This window comes from Olea europaea, chromosome 4, assembly GCF_002742605.1.
Source record: "Olea europaea var. sylvestris chromosome 4, O_europaea_v1, whole genome shotgun sequence".
In the NCBI taxonomy this organism is placed as follows: domain Eukaryota; kingdom Viridiplantae; phylum Streptophyta; class Magnoliopsida; order Lamiales; family Oleaceae; genus Olea; species Olea europaea.
Window position 1 is genome coordinate 8,399,246 of NC_036240.1, and position 23,328 is coordinate 8,422,573.

The 23,328-nt window shown below is 33.9% G+C and overlaps 1 pseudogene; it reads right to left on the minus strand.

Moving 5' to 3' along the window:
• Positions 1-12,485: 12,485 nt before the first annotated feature.
• Positions 12,486-14,833, minus strand: LOC111393513 (annotated as a pseudogene).
• Positions 14,834-23,328: the final 8,495 nt, after the last annotated feature.

Here is a 23,328-nt window from a genome sequence, read left to right on the forward strand (position 1 = left end):
CCATGCCGGCACCCTTAGCAGCAGGCTATTGCCTCGTAGGAGTCGGCTACTGACGAAATATATATATATATATATATATAACTCAAAAAAAATCTGTAGCTAAAAATTTATAATCTAAAATTCCCAAGATTTTAATCTAGATTCAGGAATATAACCAAGAATTATATACCAAATAGTTTTCAAATTCAATAAAATATGGATCCAAAAAATTATCAAATTTGAAAACTTAAAAGATTATTGCAAGAATCAAATAAAATATTCGATTTTCAATTATTCAACATGAAAAGACTCTGATACCACTTGTAGGATAATTTATTACTTTAAGTCACTAGATCTTTCATGTTAAATCATCAAGAAATTGAAGAACTATAGCGGAAGCATACCTAAATCAGACATGGTTATTTGCAACAATTGAATCCTGTAGGAATTGATTCAAATAATTAACCAAAAATTTGGAAAATGAAAAGGTGTGTAAAAGTGGAAAGTGAAAAAGTGTGACTACATGTTAATTTCGACCAAATATTCGGACTTGATCCGATGGTCAAATTACAAAAGCAAATAGACCAACTTATTCTACTCATCGAGTAGATCACCGTGGTATATTTGAAATCTCGAAACCAATTTCGAATGAATGAGAAATTACGGATCAATGTTGGAAGAAATGAAGTGTTGCAACTTTTCGAAAGGATGCAAGTTTTGGCCAAGTGTTGCAACTTTTTTGAAAGAATGAATGTTTTGACCCACACTATTTCATTTGCACCCTTTCCGCATCTATAAATAGAACCCTATGGACATGGTTTTTGATACACCAATTGCATTGAGCATTCATTCTCCTCTTGCAATTCTCTCATTTCTAATTTCATAGCATTTTCATACATTTCCTTTGTAGAGGGAAAATTCTGTCAAAAGTTCGTCAGTTTCTTGTGGTTTGAAGTGCTGCTATCACAAGTTGTGAACCCATTGTATCTTGGGAGACAAGTGTCATTCACCGTGGGTACCGTAGCTGTGTAATTTGTCTTAAGGAAATAGATGACGTCTGGCCTTGGATTATTCTCTATTTCTACTCTTTCTTAATCCTTGTTTTGCGTAATCGTTATATCGAAACTCTATCCAAATTTTAATTCATATAAATTGTGTTTTGATCACACTCTTGCGGGTTAAAACTGGTCAAACAAATACATTAAAACCAACCTTTACATAGCCCTTTTTATAAGTTATCTCCAACAATTTTAAGACAAATTTTGTGTCTTTGTGGTTGGTTGTGGACAAACATTACTTTGGTTGAATAGTGTTTTGTGTACTATTCCTCCACCGATATTATCATTATTTTGTTGAACTTCTATTTGTGTAACAGAAATGACTACCATCGGGATTTCGTCAAGTCAAAATGGTTCCAATAATGTGGTACCACTTGTGGCCATACCGTTGCATAATACTACTATTCCACATGGGGAAAAGCCGAAAAAATTTGCAGGAGTAGACTTCAAGAGGTGGTAACAAAAGATTTTGTTTTATCTCAACACTCTTAATTTGGCTAAATTTCTAAAGGAAACCGCACGACTATACAAGAAGGGAAAAATAATCGTGAATTGATTATTGCTTTGGATGCATGGAAACACTCGGACTTCCTATGCAAGAACTATATCCTAAATGCATTGGATAATACACTATATGGGGTGTATTGTTCAAAGGAATCAGCCACGGAACTATTGGATTCTTTGGAGACAAAGTTCAAGACTGATGATGCCGGAACAAAGAAGTTCATTGTTAGCAAATTTTTGGACTACAAGATGGTAGATTTCAAAACCGTAATTAGCCAAGTGCAAAAGATTCAAGTCTTGTTGCACAACATCCATGCCGAGCAAATGGAATTGAGTGAATCATTCTAAGTTGCTGTCATTATTGGGAAACTCCCTCCTATGTGGAGAGATTTCAAAAATTACCTCAAGCACAAACGCAAGGAAATAAACTTAGAAGAATTGATTGTGCGCTTGAGGATTGAAATGGACAATCAAAAAATTGAACGAAGGCCGATTAATCAAGATGGTGCAAATTTTGTTGAAATGGGACCAAAGACAACAAACAACAAACGAAATGCTCCTAATTATGCACCGCGAAGAGACAATTCCAAGAAAGCTAAAAAGTTCAAAGGGAATTGTTACAACTATGGCAAGGCTGGACATCGTTCAAGTGAATGTCGAAAACCAAAGAAGATTGCTCAAGCCCACATGGTTGCAAATAACACTCTATCCGATGGACTGCAAGAAATGAGTTTATCTGCAGTAGTGTCCGAATGCAACATGATTGGAAATACTAGAGAATGGTGGATTGACACTGGCGCTACCCGCCATGTGTGTGCGGACAAGGGGATGTTCTTCAACTATCAAAAATTGAATGGGGAACAACGATACATGGGAAATTCTGCAAGTTCCAAATTTGAAGGACAAGGCAAAGTCACTTTGAAGATGATATCTGGGAAAGAACTCATCCTCAACAATGTCCTACATGTGCCGAATATAAGAAAGAATTTAGTGTCCGGGTTCTACTTAGCAAGAATGATTTTAAACTTGTATTTGTATCCGATAAATTTGTGTTGTCTAAGAATGAGATGTATGTAGGGAAAGGATACACGTGTGATGGAATGTTCAAGTTGAATGTTCTTACAATTGTACCGAAGCAAGTCGTTATGAATAAAATTATGAATTCCGTTTACTTGCTTGAGCCTTCATGTTTGTGACATAGTCGATTAGGATATGTGAATTATAAATAGTTGCGCAAACGAATGAATCAAAGTTTAATTTCGGTGCATAAAATCAATCCTAATCATAAATATGAAATACGTGTTGAAGCAAAATTGGCTAAAACATCGTTCCATTCAATACAAAGGAATACAACCCCTCTTGAATTAATCCACAGCGATATATGCGATCTAAAATTTGTACAAACTCGAGGTGGTAAGAAATATTTTATGACATTTACTGATGATTGTACAAAATTTTGCTACGTCTTTCTTTTGAGAAGTAAAGACGAAGCTTTAAATGCATTCAAAACCTATAAACTGAAGTTGAAACATAACTTGAAAAATGAATAAAAAATATTCGTAGTAATAGAGGAGGTGAATATGGGGCACCGTTTGAAGACTTTTGTTCTGAACATGAAATTGTTCATCAAACAATGACACATTACTCTCCTCAATCAAATAGTGTTGCAGAACGCAAAAATCAAACACTTAAAGAAATGATGAATGTCATGTTAATAAATTTGAGTTTACCACAGAACATGGGGGGGGAGGCTATTTTAACGGCAAATAGTATTTTTAATAAAATACCACTTAAAAAAATGGAAGAGACACCATATGAACTATGGAAAGACCATCCTCCATCCTACCAATACTTGAAAGTGTGGGGGTGTTTGGCTAAGGTTGAGGTACCTAAGCCTAAACAAGTTAAAATCGGTCCTAAAACTATATATTGCATATTTATTGGATATACCAATAATAGTAGTGCATATCGATTTCTTGTACACAAATCCGAAATACAAGACGTAAACGAAGGGACCATAATTGAATCAAGGAATGCATCATTCTTTGAAAATATTTTTCCTTGCAAAGATAAAGAAAATACGAGTTCTAACAAGAGAACATATGAAACTACCAATGGAACTTCAAATGAGAAAGAACCAAGGCGTAGTAAAAGGATTAGGACTTCCAAGACGTTTGGCCCAGATTTTCTAACCTATATGGTAGAGGATGATCTAAAGACTTTCCATGAAACAATGTCCACACCGGAAGCACCGCATTGAAAAGAAGCTATCAATAATGAGATAGATTCTATAATGCAAAACCATACATGGGAGTTGTAGCGACCCAATTTTTTTTTTTTTTGTACTTTAAAATTTAAGTCGCTACCAAACGTTTCTTCAAAAATAAATGGGTTTATAATAATGTTATCCCGAAATAAAATAGTGTCAAGTGAAAGAGTAAAAGCTTTAATACATATATTCATTTCATCCCTTTTATACAATTGACGCAACCACAAGGTATTTTACAACTTTTAAAATATACATGCCTGATTTTAATTGAAGTATGTAGCCCCATGCATACTTTCTGTTTTTTATAAAAGTGTACAGCACCATACATGTATTCAATCATTGAATTTAAATCTTTTGGTGATAAGTGACCATAAAAACATATATATAACTGTTGACGTTTATGCAGCCACTTGTCCGTTTCAACATCCAATAGTTTTAAAATGGCAGAAAGGTAAGATGGGATTTACACCAAATATCATAAATCTTAATTAAAATTCGAGTGCAATTTAAACATTTAAAGAGATGAGAATGTTAATATCCTAGAAAACATGCAACTAAATTTTTAGCGAACTTGTCCAAATAATTAAATTAAACATAAGTGTCTATTGCAATAATATTAAATAGAAATAAAGTTACGTGCTAGATTTTAGAGTTTTGTCCCATGAAACGAGGCACAACCACACCATCGAGCCACCGCACTCCGACACGACCCGTACTAACCTGTAAGGTAGGGAAAAGGGATGAGTGTAAAGAATACTCAGTAGGATACAAATATTCGTACAATCCCGAATAACATTTATCGTTCATATATCAAAATAAATCGTACCGTCATATCATATCTTTAACCGGTAAGAGCTCAATCATATCATATCATTTGTACCGGATGGCCATATATGTCATATCATACCATTTCATATCATTAACGAAAATATTTATCAATATGAAATAACAAAAATTTAGCGGGACAACCACTTGCATGTCGTATCCTACCTTAACCTTCAAATGCGTTTCAGCCCAAAGAAAAATGTTGAGATATGAAGAATGCTCTATAAATGTTACTGCAAAGTCTTTCTTGTTTGAGTGAAATAAAAATATAGAAGAAAATGATTAATAAATATAGGATGGGGAAGTTATTTAATTGTTGAAGTGAAGAAACCGTATGAACATGAGATAAATGAAGGAATGTGGAGAATCTTTTATTTTAGTTGGGTAGTGGGGAAAATGTAGTAGGTATGTGGAAGTTTTTTAGAGGTGGCTAATTTGAGTGGGAGAGAGAAAAACTCAAAGGAAAAGTAACGTGTGAAAATATAAAATATATATATATCTACCCATCTCTCTCTCTCTCTCTCTCTATATATATATATATATATATATATATAACTTTTTTATTATTCAATTAGTACCACAACACGTGCCCCCCTTAATTTATAGATTCATTAATTTAACTTAATTAAAACCATTTAGTACCATATCTTTTTTTTTTATTATTATTATTCAATTAGTACCACTACACGTGCCTCCCCCCTTAATTTATAGATTCATTAATTCAACTTAATTAAAACCATTTAGCACCATATATTTTGACCTCGATAATTTGGGCATCGCTTAACCAAATCAACTTTTTCTCGAGTCTAATATGCGTCACTAATTTCAATCTATCCAACGAGCCCAATATTCATTTACTTATTGTTGCTCGGTCAAAATCTAATTATTTGACCCAAATAAAATTGAAATTTGCTATGTATCATCTTAGTCCCTAACTTTTCAAAATATTAAAATATAACATATAAAAATTTAATTCTATTTTATGAAAATTTAGGACTTTACAGGAGTTGGTTGATTTACCTCCCGGTAACAAGCCTTTAGAATGCAAATGGATATTCAAAAAGAAATTGAAAACTGATGGATCCATTGATAAATATAAGGCTATATTGGTTGCTAAATGATATAGGCAAAAACGAGGACTTGATTTCTTTGATACCTACTCACCTGTGACTAGAATCACGTCAATAAAGTTGTTAATTACATTTGCGGCAATACACAATCTTGAGATTCATCAAATGGATGTAAACATAACATTCCTAAACGGTAGGTTAGAAGAGGAGATTTACATGGAGCAACCTGAAGAGTTCGTTTCTCCTAACAAAAAATACAAAGTGTGTAAACTTGTTAAGTTCCTGTATGGATTAAAATAGGCTTCTAAACAATGACACCAAAAGTTTGACAAAACAATATTGTCAAATGGATTCAAGACCAATGAATGTGACAAATGTGTTGTATTTCTATATGTAGATGATATGTTAATAATGGGCAATAATCACGAAATATTGCTTAACATCAAAAAGATGCTAACAAAGCATTTCGATATGAAAGATATGGGTGTGGCAGATGTAATCCTAGGGATTAAAATCTCTAGAACACAGGATGAAATTGTACCTTCACAATCTCACTACATTGAAAAAATACTTAAGAAATTTGACGTGTTTGAGGAAAGTCCTGCGAGAACTCCTCTTGATCTGAGTATGTACTTAGTCAAGAATATGGGAGAAAGCATATCACAACTAAGGTATTCACAAATAATTGGCAGTCTTATGTATATTACAAACTGCACTCGACTAGATATTGCTTTTGCGGTGAATAAACTTAGTAGATTTACAAGTAATCCAAATCGTGATTATTGAATGGCTTTGACGCGGGTTCTAAGGTACTTGAAGTATACCTTAACCTATGAATTACACTTTACAAAATATCCTGCGGTACTAGAAGGATATTTTGATGCGAATTGGATATCCGATATGAAGGATTCCAAGTCCACTAATGGTTATGTATGCATTATTGATGGAGCTGCTGTATCATGAAAATTAACAAAGTAAACGTGCATAGCTCGATCAATGATAGAATCTGAGTTTATTGCTTTAGGAAAAGCTGGAGAAGAAGTAGAATGGCTTCGAAATTTCTTAGAAGATGTTCCATGTTGGCCCAAGCCAGTATCTGCGATAAGTATACATTGTGATAGTCAATCAGCAATTGGAAGGGATCGAAGCAGCATGTATAATGGTAAGTCTAGATATATTCGTCGTAGACACAACACCATTAAGCAACTGATCTCAAATGGTGTTATCTCCATAGATTATATGAAATTAAAGGAGAATATTGCGGATCCACTTACGAAAAGTTTGCCCAGAGATCAAGTGCATTGCCTATCGAGAGGAATGAGATTAAAGCCTACTACGTAAGAGTTTTTGCAATGGTAACCCTACCTTGTTGACTGGAGATCCCAAGATCATGGTTCAAAGGGACAACTAAGTTGTGAAAATTTCATGAAGCACTTAGGAAATTAGAATTCCTAACTCATTCCTATGATACTAAAGTGCTTTCTACAGAGTGGATAGAGGTTAAGATTATCTTTTAATGATTCCTATATCTTGATTAAGCCAAGTGGAGTAGGGTAGAATACTCTTAATAAGAGATCACCTATGTAAGTGTGAAGTGGGGCCGCTTCGATAAGAATTGTATAAGATTTGATTTCTTTAATTAAACACTTATGAAACCAAGAAGGGTTCAGGGCCAAAATGAACAAAGTCATGATAACTAAGTACAAAATAGGGAAGATATCTGTGTGAGTACTATTGTCTTGACTTATACCAAAGGCTGAGTGGTTCAAGACCTATGGTTCAACAATTAGCCGAGTAAGTCTGATAGTATTTTACTAAGGGAGGTTCAAGGCTAGAAGCCACCATCCCTAATGCAGTATTTTTTCCCACCCTCTCTACAGTGCATCATATCATCGCATTTGTATATGCGTACTCGAATTTTCATTCATGTGGGGGATTGTAGGAATTGGTTCAAATAATTAACCAAAAATTTGGAAGATGAAAAGGTGTGTAAAAGTGGAAAATGAAAAGGTGTGAGTACGTGTCAACTTCGACCAAATATTCAGACTTGATCCGATGGTCAAATTACAAAAGTAAATAGACCAACTTATTCTACTCGTTGAGTAGATTATCGTGGTATATTTGAAATCTCGAAACCAATTCCGAATGAATGAGAAATTGCGGACCAAAGTTTGAAGAAATGAAGTGTTGCAACTTTTCGAAAGTATGCAAGTTTTGGCCAAATGTTGCAATTTTTTTGAAAGGATGAATGTTTTTGCCCACATTATTTCATTTGCACCCTTTCTACATCTATAAATAGAACCCTATAGATATGGTTTTGGATACACCAATTGCATTGAGCATTCATCCTCCTCTTACAATTCTCTCATTTCTAATTCCATAGTATTTTCATGCATTTCCTTTGTAGAGGGAAAATTCTGTCAAAAGTTTGTCAGTTTTTTGTGGTTTGAAGTGCTGCTACCACAAATTGTGAATCCATTCTATCTTGGGAGACAAGTGCCATTCACCGTGAGCAACGTAGCGGGACAATTTGTTTTAAGGAAATAGATAACGTCTCTATTTCTACTTCTTCTTAATCCTTGTTTTGCGTAATCATTATACTGAAACTCTGTCCAAATTTTCATTCATATAAATTGTATTTTGATCACGCTCTTGTGGGTTAAAACTGGTCAAACAAATATATCAAAACCAACCCTCACATAGCCCTTTTTATAAGTCGTTTCCAACAAATCCTGCGATATAGTCTTCCAAATCTACACGCAGCCCGTAATTTTCTATGGTGATGGGAGATAGAATAGAATGAGCAAAAGATACGTGTGATTTGGGGACCATAACCGTATTTATACAGCGATGCCCTTTGACTTAATTCGGCCCATTATAGAATTAGGACTTGGGCTCGGTCTCTACACATATAGAACCCACACTTTAATTGGATGCATAACGGCCCAAAATCGAAGCCTTATTAGATCACTTTAATTGGGTTTAACGGAATTTGATAGCCTTTAATTTAACACACAATTATTCACACATATAAGTCCATCGATGGATTAAAAAAATCCTTACACGTAACATCTTCTCTTGGACAAACATTCTTTCTCACTAGTACTTTACAAAACTATTTCTATTTATAAGGAAAAAAATAAGAAAAACTAGAAATGTCACAATTTCGTGGAGAATCATAGTTCATACACGCTTAGATACATGTCTGGAGTAATTTCTTCTAGTCTAAGTAAACCACCATTTAAGTGTGTGGTTGAATACTAGGGTCGAAAGTATGTTCCCTTTTACTGTGAGTTGTGAATCCATTGTATCTTAGGAGACAAGTGTCATTTACCGTGAGCACCGTAGCGGAGCAATTTGTCTTAAGGAAAGAGATAACGTCTCGCCTTGAATTATTCTCTATTTCAACTCCTTCTTAATCCTTGTTTTGCGTAATCGTTATACCGAAACTCTGTCTAAATTTTCATTCATATAAATTGTGTTTTGGTCACGCTCTTGCAGGTTAAAATTAGTCAAACAAATATATCAAAACCAATCCTTACATAGTACTTTTTATAAGTCGTCTCCAACAAATCCTGCGGTATAGTCTTCCAAATCTACATGCAGCCCATAATTCTCTATGACGATGGGAGACAGAATAGAATGAGCAAAAGATACGTGTGATTTGAGGATCATAACCATATTTATACAGCGATGCCCTTTGACTTAATTCGGCCCATCATAGAATTAGGACTTGAGCTCGGTCTCTACACATATAGAACCCACGCTTTAATTGGATGCATAACGGCCAAAAATCAAAGCCTTATTAGATCACTTTAATTGGGTTTAACAGAATTTGATAGCCTTTAATTTAACACACAATTATTCACACATATAAGCCCATCGATGGATTAAAAAAATCCTTACATGTAACATCTTCTCCTGGACTAACATTCTTTCTCACCAGTACTTTACAAAACTATTTCTAGCTATAAGGAAAAAAATAAGAAAAACTAGAAATGTCACAATTTTGTGGAGAATCATAGTTCATACACGCTTATATACATGTCTAGAGTAATTTCTTTTAGTTTAAGTAAACCACCATTTAAGTGTGCGGTTGAATACTAGGGTCGGAAGTATGTTCCCTTTTACCGTGAGTTGTGAATATTTTGGGAGACAAGTGTTATTCACCGTGAGTATCGTAATGGGACAATTTGTCTTAAGGAAAGAGATAACGTCTAACTTTGGATTATTCTCTATTTCTAGTCCTTCTTAATCCTTATTTTGCTTAATCATTATACCGAAACTTTGTCCAAATTTTCATTCATATAAATTGTGTTTTGATCACGCTCTTGCGGGTTAAAATTGGTCAAACAAATATATCAAAACCCATCCTTATATAACCCTTTTTTATAAGTCGTCTCCAACAAATTGTGCGGTATAGTCTTCCAAATCTACACGTAGCCTGTAATTCTCTATGGCGATGGGAGACAGAATGGAATGAGCAAAAGATACGTGTGATTTGGGGACCATAACCGTATTTATACAGTGATGTCCTTTGACCTAATTTGGCCAATCTTAGAATTAGGACTTAGGCTCGGTCTCTATACGTATAGAACCCACACTTTAATTGGATGCATAACGGCCCAAAATCGAAGCCTTATTAGATCACTTAATTGGGTTTAACGGAATTTGATAGTCTTTAATTTTACACATAATTATTCACACAAATAAGCCCATCGATAGATTAAAAAAATCCTTACATGTAACATCTTCTCTTGGACTAACATTCTTTCTCTCTAGCACTTTACAAAACTATATCTAGCTATAAGGAAAAAAATAAGAAAAACTAGAAATGTCACAATTTCGTGGAGAATCATAGTTTATAAACGCTTATATACATGTCTGGAGTAATTTCTTTTAGTCTAAGTAAACGACCATTTAAGTGTGTGGTTGAATACTAGGGTCGGAAGTATGTTCCCTTTTAGAGGAGTAGAAGTTGGTTATTTTGTTGTACTTTGTATGCTAATATTTAGATATTTCTACAAGTGTTGTAATGGTAAAAAGATTTTAGTTGATCAATTGAGGTTGAATTGTTGGACGTATCCTTGATGGTTTACTTGTATGACAAGGAAGTTGTCTCGTACGTCTAGGGTGAATGACCAATGAATGGACAATGAGTTCAAGATGGGTTAGTATAGTCAACCAAACCATCTTATTATATTGTTGATTGGTCGAAAAGTATGTAGTGATTTACATCAACAAGATATGTGAATGACGTGTCTCAGATATATACTTGACTCGATTCGTAGTCTGCATGTGTATCACTTTCTAGAGTTATCAACTAGCTTGTTCCTTTTTTTCCCCTCACTAAACAATGCCCATGGTCTAGCAGGAGTTTTTAAGATTCTTCTTGGCTCATGTGTAGGGTTTAGTACCATTCCCGACTTGTAGATTATGTCAATGAAAAGGTACAAAGAATGGGATGTAAGGCTTTACTTCAAGAGAAGAATAAGATAGTATTACACCGAAGATAAAATAAGGAGGAGCTCATGTGCTTCTTATAACTCGAATAATGATAATCATAAATTTGGATAAGATAAAGATGTACTTCTATGATATGTGATCTTGTATATAAATTTTCTATTTTTTAATGCATTTTCATAAATTGTGATTCTCATAGAGATATAGTAATTTCATGGCAAATAAATTTTATTTTGCTCGAGGGAGACTATCAAATGAGTTAAGGAAATTTTGATAAACAACATATATTATATATTATCAGTATTTGAGAAACGAAATTAAATTAGATTAACTACAATAAAGTTGTGGATCTTTACACTTTAATTGATCGAACTTTTATCCAGTTTAGATTTAGATTTTCAATCACTTTATAATTGCTTTAAAATCAATGAATCGAGAATTTGAACTCCTCCTGTAAATGTGAGGATTAATTTAATTGAATGGCTTTGAGAACAATACTTTATTTATTATTGTATTACTTGTCATGATATGCTGTACTTGTAATCATCTAAGTGAACATGCACATTGGAAGAAAATCAATCTCTAGATCGCTTTTTGAATTTAGATCACAAAGAGAACGGAAGTTTTGAATGGGATAACCGATATTTTAGCGGTTCCAAACCAAAACCCATACACACATGTGCATTGCCTGCCTGCCTAATGGGCAGAATCGTAGGCCATAAGCTTGGGTCGAAGGTCATGGCTTGAGCTCGTGTTTGGGCTCAAGAACATATACTCTTTTTAGAGAAAAAAGTAATAAATATATTATTTCCTCTTTCGATAAAATTTTGACATGCCGCTTGAAAATGCAACGGCGCTTGCTCGAGGACCAACTTACAGCAGTTCACTGTGACAGTTTATCTAAGTTCATTTTGTTGTTGAAAGGGATACATTTATTTTAAATCGACATGTTCTTTTCGGACAAATATTTCACTTAACAAAATTTTGGGAACTTACAATTTGTGTTGCTTTTCTTTTCCGTTGAAGCAGCTTACAAATTATGAAAATGTAGAGAGAAGGTTAACATCTGGAAAAAAAAATTAGAGTTCCCTCAGAAATTTCCAGGGAGCATGTCAATTTAGTATTCTGATAGGGCTTGAAAAGGCACAAACACAATTCTTATTAGTTACCAACAAAAATAACATCTTAAAATCATACATTAACATGATGTCTACAATACTCAAGACAACAAATAAGCAAGTAAATAAACTGCTTGGACATTTATTTGATCAATCAACAGTACTATAATGTTCCTCGAGAAATGACAGGGTTCATTAGTTAGCACGTCAAATTATTGCCGGGATCAACTTGAAGTTGATCGCAGTAATCTCTGTAATACCCAACTCGAGTATTAACCGTGCCTGGATTAGCTCCATCGCATTCAAGGGCACCGTTAATAGCCCGAATGGTAGCCCCAAAACCTTGACCCGAAGTTATACTATCATGACAATTATTCATCCAAAACCAGAGAGCAGTCCTGAATGACACTACGGGATTTGTGGCTACAACTTCTGGATTGTTCAAACCATCAAAGCCTATGCTATTCCCTGCTAGTCCTAGTTGGCGTTTCCCGTTAGTTGTATAGGACCTCGTCCATAATATCCCTTGCCGGGAGCACATGGATATTGTGTGTTTTTTGCGTCACAATAATTTTTAGATGGACCATTTATCTCTTCTATATAGCATAAATCTGCAAAAAGAAACCAATTTTTGTGTTAAAAACTTATGGACTTCGTTTAATGTACATAATTTTCAAAGTCCATAAGTTTTGTACATCAAAGTGTCCATGCCTCTCACATGGGGTGGAGCCCATATGTGAGAGGCATGAACACCCTTATCGATAGAAATTATGTACATCTAAAATTTTCCAAAACTTAAACCCTAATATGTAAATAAAGTTATCAATCATTGGTATGAAATAAAGTCAACGGGTAGGAAGACAAATCCGCCTCTAAAAAAGTATGTGTTATTATGGTGTGCCTGACTATTCCAAGGATAATAAATTATTTAATTAGTCAATACATTATATCGGCTAATGTTACAATCTTGACCAAATTATTTATTGGCTATAACTTTTGAACAAAATGATAGTATTGACGTTCCAAAAAAATTAATAATAATAAAAATTCATGAAGTCGACTTAGATAAGGCGTCTTGGAAAACTTACGTCCAGTTTCATGTGTAACGTGTGCGAAGAATGTAGAGATGGCAATTTGAACCGTCAAAATCGAAAACTACGATTAACCAAAGCAAATGGGGTGAAAAAATCGAACCGATGGTGCAATGGGGCGGATATAATTTTTATTTTAATAAATCGGTTCGTGGCGGTGCAGGAATGGTATTTACTCCGTCGAACCGAAATCGAACCGATTACCTACTAAAAAAAAAACAAAACAATTGAATTGATTATTGGGATTTACAATACTTTTCTATCTAGCCCAAAACAAAATTCCTCCCCCCCCATTACATCTACATGACCTCAGTCGGCCAACCCACTTTCCATTACCCCATAATAATAGTATTAGTATGACAGTATATAAATGCAAATCCTACTCTTCACAAACCACAAACTCATGCACGGCTCCTTTTATTGTTAATTTTTTTCTATTGTGTGTAAAAAATTTTACTTCTTCATCATACTCTAGAGTTTGTGCAACGTTTAGCGAGAAGGAAGCTGACGAAGATGTACTTTTTTTTTATTTGAATCTTAGTTAAGACCATTCTGGAATAGGTAGTATCGTTTTATTCTCTACTTACATTTCTTATTTACTATATAGAAATCAACTTTGAGTGTTGATCTATGCTAGTAAGACTTGTGGGAAGAATGAATCAAGTAACTTCGATGCACAACAATTAAGAATGAAGGAAAAATTTAGTATTGTTATATTTATAATATTGTTTGTTAAATTTGTATTTTACAATTGAAAATTGGGATAATGTTTGCATTTTTGTTTGGAATATTGTTTGATAATGTTTGCATTTTCTTTTGGAATATTGTACTTTTATTTTCATTGACTTTTTTCATAAATTGTTTTCTATCAATTTGACTGATGAACCTATAAAAAATAATTTATTTTCATGGTTATTAACCGAACCGAACCGTGCCGAACCGAGATACGAACCGAACCGATTTACGTAGTTATGGTGCGGTTATGATATGGTCAAAAAATTGATGGTGCGGTTATGATTTTGGCCGAACCGACCCATAACCGAACCGTTGCCAACCCTAAAAGAATGCAGCAATCTCGCGCTTAGAATCATCTACGGAACCAATGGTACCGAACCGTTGATAAAAACCAAGAGCTTCAAGAAATGCCGCTCTAGTGTAGAATCCCTTCCCGGCACAGTCGGAGGCAGCTTGATCAGCAATGCCATTGAAAAATGCATCCGTCGCGATATTAGGAACCGAAACTCCATTACTACTTGGCGGAGCATAGCAAGGGCAACCTTGGCACCCTCTGCCACAGTAGTCATTGCCAGTGCCACAGTAACCATTTTGGCTACAGCATAAATCCTGTGAACAGCCGCAGTTCTGGCCGGAAACTTGTCCGGGCGAGATTCCGACGAGAAATATGGCTAGGGTAATTGCTAGAAAGTCTTTTACTGAATAGTGGAAATCCATTTTTTCAAGGATTTTAGAAGTGTAAGGTGTGGAAATGAGGGCAGAATGAAATATATTTATAGTGCATTATCGGTCGACTTGCACAAACAAAATGCCCCACCAAATTCTCTAGAATGCGTGTACTGTTTTGGTACATAAGGTAGACTTTGACTTTGTCATTTGTAATTTGGCTTAACTGAATATCATTTTATGAGGAAAAATTGCAAAAGCTTCTCGTGTAAATGGTTTGGCTCCGTTTGACCTCCGGCTTTTATTTTATTTCTGTAAAATATAATATTTTGAAGAATGTGTTATTAAAAAGATTTTTTTTTTTTAAATTCCGTATAAAATTATTTTAACGGGAGAATTTGTGATGAAAATTGAGTTTTAAATAACATGATTCATGTAGGACTAAAATTCTACTAACGTTGTGAAGTGGTGAAGTTTATAATTTTTAAAAATATTATTGAAGTCTTTATTATTATCAGTATCTTAAAGAGTCTTTCTGACTTTCTGTAATTCAAAAGACAAGGTGAAAAGTTATTTTTTCTAAAGATTAATTTGTCTTTTATAACTTTATAATTGTTATGAAAGAAATATTATTGGGTTTGACTCCAGTTAATAAAAATAAAAGGTATGAACAAAATTGGTAGAGGACCAGGGAAATAAATATCGAGCGAAGGTATTCAAGTGAAACAGCGGACACGAGTTGCCGGCTGCCAGAAAAGTAATCCTTTGACAATTAGAAGTCATAAGGAAATAATTCAAGAATAAAAGAAAGCTCGTCTTTTTCTAGAGGGCAGAGGCTGTTGAAGCAGTCAAAGAATTCCACAGCAGCGATAGAGGAAGAGAAAAGGGGCAGGCTTGCATGTTGAGCGTATTGATTTTGCATTGAAAGAGATGAGAGTACAAAGAGGCTATCGGGGAGTAGACATAAAAATTAAGAAGGTAAGAGAAATTAGAATAAACGGTTGTGGTGTATATTAAGCTGTTTAATTTTGTGTATGGAGAAGTTGAGAGGATGAGAAAAATACTGGGGTATCGTTATTTACATTCACAATTTTTATATACACATCAATTTTTTAAAAAATAATTATATTATATTTTTGATCTTATGTAAATTTACCCAAATAGATATATATAAAATTAGATAAAAATATATTGTTCTAAATTCATTCACTAATGTTATTTTCATAAATTCTTTTAAACCTTTTTATATTATAAAACCCTAATCATAAAATATCCTCTTCAATGGAAATTAAAAAATAATAATAAAATAAATACACTATTAGAGTTATAATTTTTAAAATAAGTTTCAATACTTGTCCAAATATTCTTACATTATAAAGAAAACGAATTTAAAATTATCAACCGAAACACGAACAATCAAAATTATGAGTTTGTAAACAAAAAATAAATAAATTAAGTATTTAGTATATGATTCGAGGAGGGATTTGTTTGATTGTGTGAGCAGTATACTTTTGAGCAATCCTATTAATTCAAAAACGAGATTTGCTGACCCTTATAACTAAATATTAAAGTATTGAAACATTGCAGTGAACAAGAGTAGTAAGATTATAAAAAGAACTTGTTATGCCTTTGCCTACGTGGCAAGCCATATGGTCGTTAGCTAAGCAATGATGCCACCACTTGAGCGTTTTCCTATGTTGTAGCCTATGTTTTTGAGTCGATGAAGAATGCTCATCACCTTATTGACCACTACTTTTAAAGACTTTGAAGGCGTGATCCAATGCCACTAGCCTCCGGCTTGGTGACATATTTTTATTTGTATAAGTAGATGACATTTTGGCGATGAAGCAACAAAATACTACTTGGTTAGTTATTTATTATATAAATAGAAAGTTAGTATTGAAAATTTTGGGCATTGAAAAGAATAATCTGTTTTGAATATATTTAAAGCCCTATAATGGGATGATATTCTACTTCCTAGGCTCCCAGTAATGCTAAAATCTGTGCTAACGTTTCTGGGTGTCTTGACTTCGTACCTTCCTCCAATTTGATTAGCATCCCATCTTCATCATGCTTTTCGAGTTGACGAAGGTTCTTGCCTCATTTCTTGATCTGTAGGTTGCCTCGTAGTGGTGGCAATCCACTCATGCCAGTAATATAAGAAACATCTACATACTGCAAAAATATGTCTACGGCATCTCCTTGCTATCATTGTGGCGATTCTGTCTCATTGCCTCATGGAGTCAAACAAGAACATGACGTAAGTTGAAGATAAAAATGCAATGAGAAAGGTTGCAGTGGGACAATGAGCAAATATTTAAGATCTTTATTGCAATTAAAAGTATAAGGTCAATATAACCATCTTTTAATAAATTATAGGTATCAGCAAAAACACGGCATTGACATTAAATTCTTCTTATAGTGTTGGTCCATATGTTGTGCTTGAATCTAACTTCTAATAAAAAGGTGAATGACATGCAACTGTTGATACAACAGTAAACCAATCTCATTTTACTCTTCATGCTATTTTCCCTCTTCTTCTTTTTTTTATTGTGAATAAAAAAAAATTTCTTTGCTTCAACCATGCCAACAACCATGTTAACCGTACTCCATGACCATACTCCTTATTTTCCTTTTTATTGATATTTTCATTCTTACTTTTTTTTCATGAAATCTGTTCTTGTTGGACCACATATTCTCACTTCATCTTTGATTCTCTTTTTTTTCTTGGCTTTTAAGCTTGCTGTAGGCATGGAAAGACAAAAAGTTGGATACCTACATGTACAGAGGTTGTTTTTTTCGATCCATATTTGATGGAGGAAAAAAAGTCCAAATAATACAAAAATGCTATATATAGGCTTCACCTTATCTCAATCCTGTTATTTCTAAAAAAAAATGTTGATGATTGGTTTAAAAATAGACGAGCTTGTGAAGGAAAGAGAAAACCCTCGTGCATTGAGAATCCTCAATTCAAAAATCTGATGCATGAAGTGCAACATTGTTCTGCATATTGACGTTTAAGGACTTTCAATTTAATAAGTTGTATTTAGTAGTGTTTATACTTCTTTGGGTGCTTGTATTTGTTTTGATTAGGGTGAATGACATGCAATTGTGGATACAACAGTAAACCAATCTCATTTTACTCTTCACGCTATTTTCCCTCTTCTTCTTTTTTTATTGTGAATAAAAAAAAAATTATTTGCTTCAACCATGCCAACAACCATGTTAACCGTACTCCATGACCATACTCCTTATTTTCCTTTTTATTGATATTTTCATTCCTACTTTTTTTTCGTGAAATCTGTTCTTGTTGGACCACATATTCTCACTTCATCTTTGATTCTCTTTTTTTTCTTGGCTTTTAAGCTTGCTGTAGGCATGGGAAGACAAAAAGTTGGATACCTGCATGTACAAAGGTTGTTTTTTTCGATCCATATTTGATGGAGGAAAAAAAGTCCAAATAATACAAAAATGCTATATATAGGCTCCACCTTATCGTTACTCAATCCTGTTATTTCTAAAAAAAAATGTTGGTGATTGGTATAAAAATAGACGAGCTTGTGAAAGAAAGAGAAAACACTCGTGCATTGAGAATCCTCAACTCAAAAATCTGATGCATGAAGTGCAACCTTGTTCTGCAGATCGACGTTTAAGGACTTTCAGTTTAATAAGTTGTATTTAGTAGTGTTTATACTTCTTTGGGTGCTTGTATTTGTTTTCATTAGATTTTGTCAAAAAAAAAATGAGGTGCGAGATGACACATGAGTTCAGAACTCTCTGCGAGAGTTCAACTTACTAATTTTTTTTGACAGTTTGAACAAGTTAATTTTGTAGTTATTTTTTAATATAATAATTTTGTTTAGTTTTTAGCTTGTTGTTTTAATCTGTTATTGTTATTGTCAGAGAAAATTTTTTTGAAGCTTCGCACTGTGCGGAGAGTGCGGAGAAAGAGTGATCTCTTCGCACAGTTCGCAGAGATGAATTTATCTCTACGAACTGTTCAGATATATATATATATATATATATTTTTTTTTTTTTGCCGTGTTTTTTTTTTTTTTAATATAGTGATTTTTTCTATGAATTGAATGAATGATGGTTCCATTTGACTGAGTGGTTCTACATCTGCAAGATTTTTTTAGAGGGGTATTATCAATTTGTTTTAATCGTTGCTGGAAGATTTAAGGATTTTATTTTGTTTTAGGAGGCACGACAAGAATTATGGCAAAAGATGCTCTAATGGATCACTTGGGTTGGAAAAAGACCCATGTTTTCAGTCATTCAAGTTGGTTAAATTGGTGAGTTCTGATTTTGAATTTTTAATGATGTTTGATTTTTTGATTTTCATTTCTGTGGTTGAAAGGTAAGTAGCGTACGTTTCTTTTTTTTGATTATATGTCAAAATTCCCTGATTTTTAGTGGTGAAATATTCTCAGAACATAAACTACGCACGTACGCGATTTCAGTTGTAAAACCACAAATTTAAAACCAACCTACTGGTAAACAATTCGACTTCAACTTGTTAGTTTTGCTAATTTTATTGTGGATGCAAAAATAATAATAATAATAACAATAATTTGCCCTGCACTGTGCGGAGTAACTCCCATTTCGTGGGAGCAAAGTGTGGAGTTGCTCTCACAAAGTGTGGAGTTACTCTGCACATTCCGCACAAAGTGTGCGGAGTTACGGACAACTCCATACTTTTGTGCAGAGCAACTCGACTGTGCACAAAATGTGTGGACTGTGCGGACACTCCGCACAGATTGTGCGAAATGTCCGTGCAGATAGTTTGTGCGGACTGTGCGGATACTCCACACATTTTGTGCAAAGAGTTTGTAGTTTGTGCGGACAGTCTGCACAATCTGCATAGATTGTGCGGATTGAGCTTTCAACGAGTGTGGTTTGTTTCAGTCTCTCTCTCTCTCTCTTTTTTTTTTTAGCTTGTTGTCGGCCAAAAAGGTTGTGGGAAGACAATGTTGGATACCTACATCTACTCAGGTTGATTTTCTTTGGTGCATATTTGATGGAGGAAATAAAAGTCCAAGTAATGTAGAAATTCTACATATAATCTTCACCTTATCGCTACATAACTCTATTATTTCTGAAAAAGAATGTTGGTGATTGATTTAAGAATAGGCGAGCTTGCGAAAGAAAGAGAAAGCATGAAAATCCTCAACCGAAAAGTCTGATGCATGAAGTGTAACCTCATTCTGATCAACGTTTAAGGACTTTCAGTTTAACAGGTTTATATTTAGTAGTGCTTATGCTATATGTTTTTTGTGCTTGTATTTGTTTTAGTTTTTCATCTCATTTATACTTTTGGTGCATGTATTTGTTTTAACTTTGATCACAGTTTTGGTAAACAATATGTATTAAGATTTTGTTGGGAAAAAATCTCCAAACTGTACGGAGAGATTTTTTTAGCAGTTGTTTGAGAGTGCTTGTAATATACTAAATGTGGTCATTTTTTTTATATATAATTATGTTTATGTTTAGTTTATTTATATGGAATGCTTTTTTCCTTACAATTTTCTTTTTTTTTCGAATTTTTTCTTATAGGTCATGCTAATCAACATTTTGAATTAGGAGGAGAATCAGGCGACGTAAGCGTGAGTGTTGAATATGCAGAAAATTTTTGTAAAGGAAATATTCCTGATGAGCCTTATGTTTTTCCATCTTCTAAAATTTGTAGTTATTGTGGTGCTACAAAATTCTATAGAGAAAGTGGAGTCTTTTGTTGTTGTGATGAAAATGTCAAATTACAGCTACATGATATACTTCCTGAAATGTATGATTTATTTACTTCCACATTTGAAGAGGTTGTAGCTTATAGTGATGGCAAGTCTCCCCGCCCCGAAGCCGTAAGCCGTCTTCAGTTGCCCTAAGCCCGTATATATATATATATATATATATATATAATACAATTTACAAAAGGGCTGGGAGCATGGGACGTTGGGTAAGCCGTAAGCCGTCTTAAGTTGCCCTAAGCCCCCGTTTGAGCCCCATTACTTTTCATTACATCACATTTCATTTTTCTCTCTCCTATTTTTAACCACACAATCTTCCATAAAATAATATTACACGTAAATCGAAAAATTTTCCTTCTTTTTCAACCATTCATTTTTCAAAAAATACTATTCCACCCATTAATTTTTCCACGTAATGGGGGCCAAACAGGGGCTTATCATTTCAACATTTCCCTTTCCACTCCTTTTCCTCTCCTCTCGTCTCTGTCGACTGCCAACGACGGAACGACCGAACCAAAATCTAAATCAATTTCTCTTAGAATTTCTGCAAATGCAAAAGAAGAAAACGCGAGGAACGATTATCCACGATCCAAATCGCAAAGCCAAACCCTAACCCCGCAATCAATTTCGAACCTCCATCGACGGCTTCCCAAAATCTGATTTTCGAGTTGCCAGTCTCACCGCACAGCACACGCAGGTTAAAGAAATCTGATTTACTGTGTTTTTCCTTGTTATTCATTCTACTCCTTTGCTCCGTCTTTTGATTTACATTGGTGATTGCAAGTTGCTTTTTTTTTTTTTAATAATCTTGTTCAATGAATAATGTGCATCACTAGGATTTGCTTTATGTTGTTTATTATACATCTTTCTCAGTCATGGTAACAAACTGATTTTAGATTTCTTTTGTCAGCTTCAAAAATAGGAGAAACAAGTAATATAGTATGTTAACTCATTTAATAAATTGTAGACAGAAAACGCATTTATACGGTAAAGGTTTACATAAATTTGCAGTAAAAATGCAAAAAACACGAAATATGTGGTAGAAATTGCAGAAAGCATCAATTAAAACATCAAATTTCTAACGATAGTCATATTACAAAATATATAATCTCACAGATTCCAATGCTTTAATGTTTATATTTAACCAGACTTGATTGCAAAAAGATTGATTAAATCCAGTATAAAGATAATTTTAGACATTCACATTTAAGATGACAACATGATGCACCATGCTGGGATCATAATATTTTCTTTTTTTTGTTTAGGCCCTTCCGATTGTTTGCAGGACAGCTGGTCTGATAGCAAGGCAAGGACCTTCTCTAAATCGACCTTAAGTAGACTCCTCGGTAACCCTACATTCTTTACAATCCAAACATTTGCCATGTTAGCTCTTAATATAAAAAGTATTTTTCTCTTGGTGATTTTAGATTTATTTTGCTTTTGGGTGGTTTTTCTCTGCTGTTTTCTTTTCCTTCTTTATTTTACTCTTCCCTTTTCACTTAAAATATGGTTTCCTGCTGAAGAAGAAAATATAAAGGTCAGTTGTCTGAAATCGCATTGAGTCACTGTCACTACATTTTAATGATCCCCCAAATATAGTTAATATTGTGAGAAATGTGAACTGTATTTGAAAATCTGATCCTTTTTTGGTTCCAAAAGCTTGGATTTGAAAATCTTTTTTGACCGGGCCTCAATTTGTAATCTACTAAACACAAAAATTCATTTTAGGTTATTTTTTAATCTCACGTGAGCTTTTACATATTTAGGCTTACAAGAAACATGTTATGCACACATGCAATTTAGTCTCCCCTTGAAGAGGGTTAAATAGATAGTTAAACAAATGAAGCAAGCAATAGACTATCAGTTCTATATAACTTGTGTCTTCAATAAATGCCTCCTGATGAATAACTTAAGATATTTAATCTTGGGTGTCTGGCTTGGCTGCAAATAAATCTGCTAAGCAGGTTTCTTTTCAGGAGGAATTTGTTGCAGTTCTCAGAAATTGCATATTATTAATAGTCACACAACTAGTAGCAGAAACAAAAAGCGTGTTATCCTCCTCACAGGCTTTTGTAGCAGCTAATCATAGAGAATATATAGTTTGATTTTGCTGCAGTAAAAACGCAAGTTTTGAAGTCAATATTTGTAGTTTCCGAACAAGTTTTGAAGTCAATAAAAATAGGCTTACTTTCCTTTTTTGCATGTCTCAAATTATAGGCTACTTTCCTTATTGAGATTATGGTTGATTTTTTAGTTTTCTATTATGCCCCTATTTAATATGCTTTATTTTCAACAACTATGAATTACATCTATTTATGTTGAATACCTACCTTTCATTCAAATTACAACTTTTTATTCAAACTTTAAATAAATTTATCATGGAAACAAACTTGAGTTGAGACATATATTTGGCCCAAGTAGTGCTGGAAGTATTGGATTAGGACCAATATGTGAGGAAGATAGCACAACCGATGTACCGGAGAGCAATGTCCCGCAAGAAGATCCAGTTGATTTGTTACCAAATGCGGATGAAAGGACAATAGACCTAAGTGACGATGAGCGTGATATTGAAGAAATATCATTTGGAAAGAGGAAATTGACTTCAATTGTGTGCTCCCACTACAAAAGATAGAAAATTGGTGAGAAATGGAAGGCTGTATGCAATCATTACAAGAAACAGTTAGGGGGTGAAACAAAAAATGATACAAAGCATTTGCATGATCATTTGAAGAGATGTGTATTCCGTTATAAGGATAATACTCACCAAGCAACATTAAATTTCAAAAAGGATGCCACGAGTGGCAAG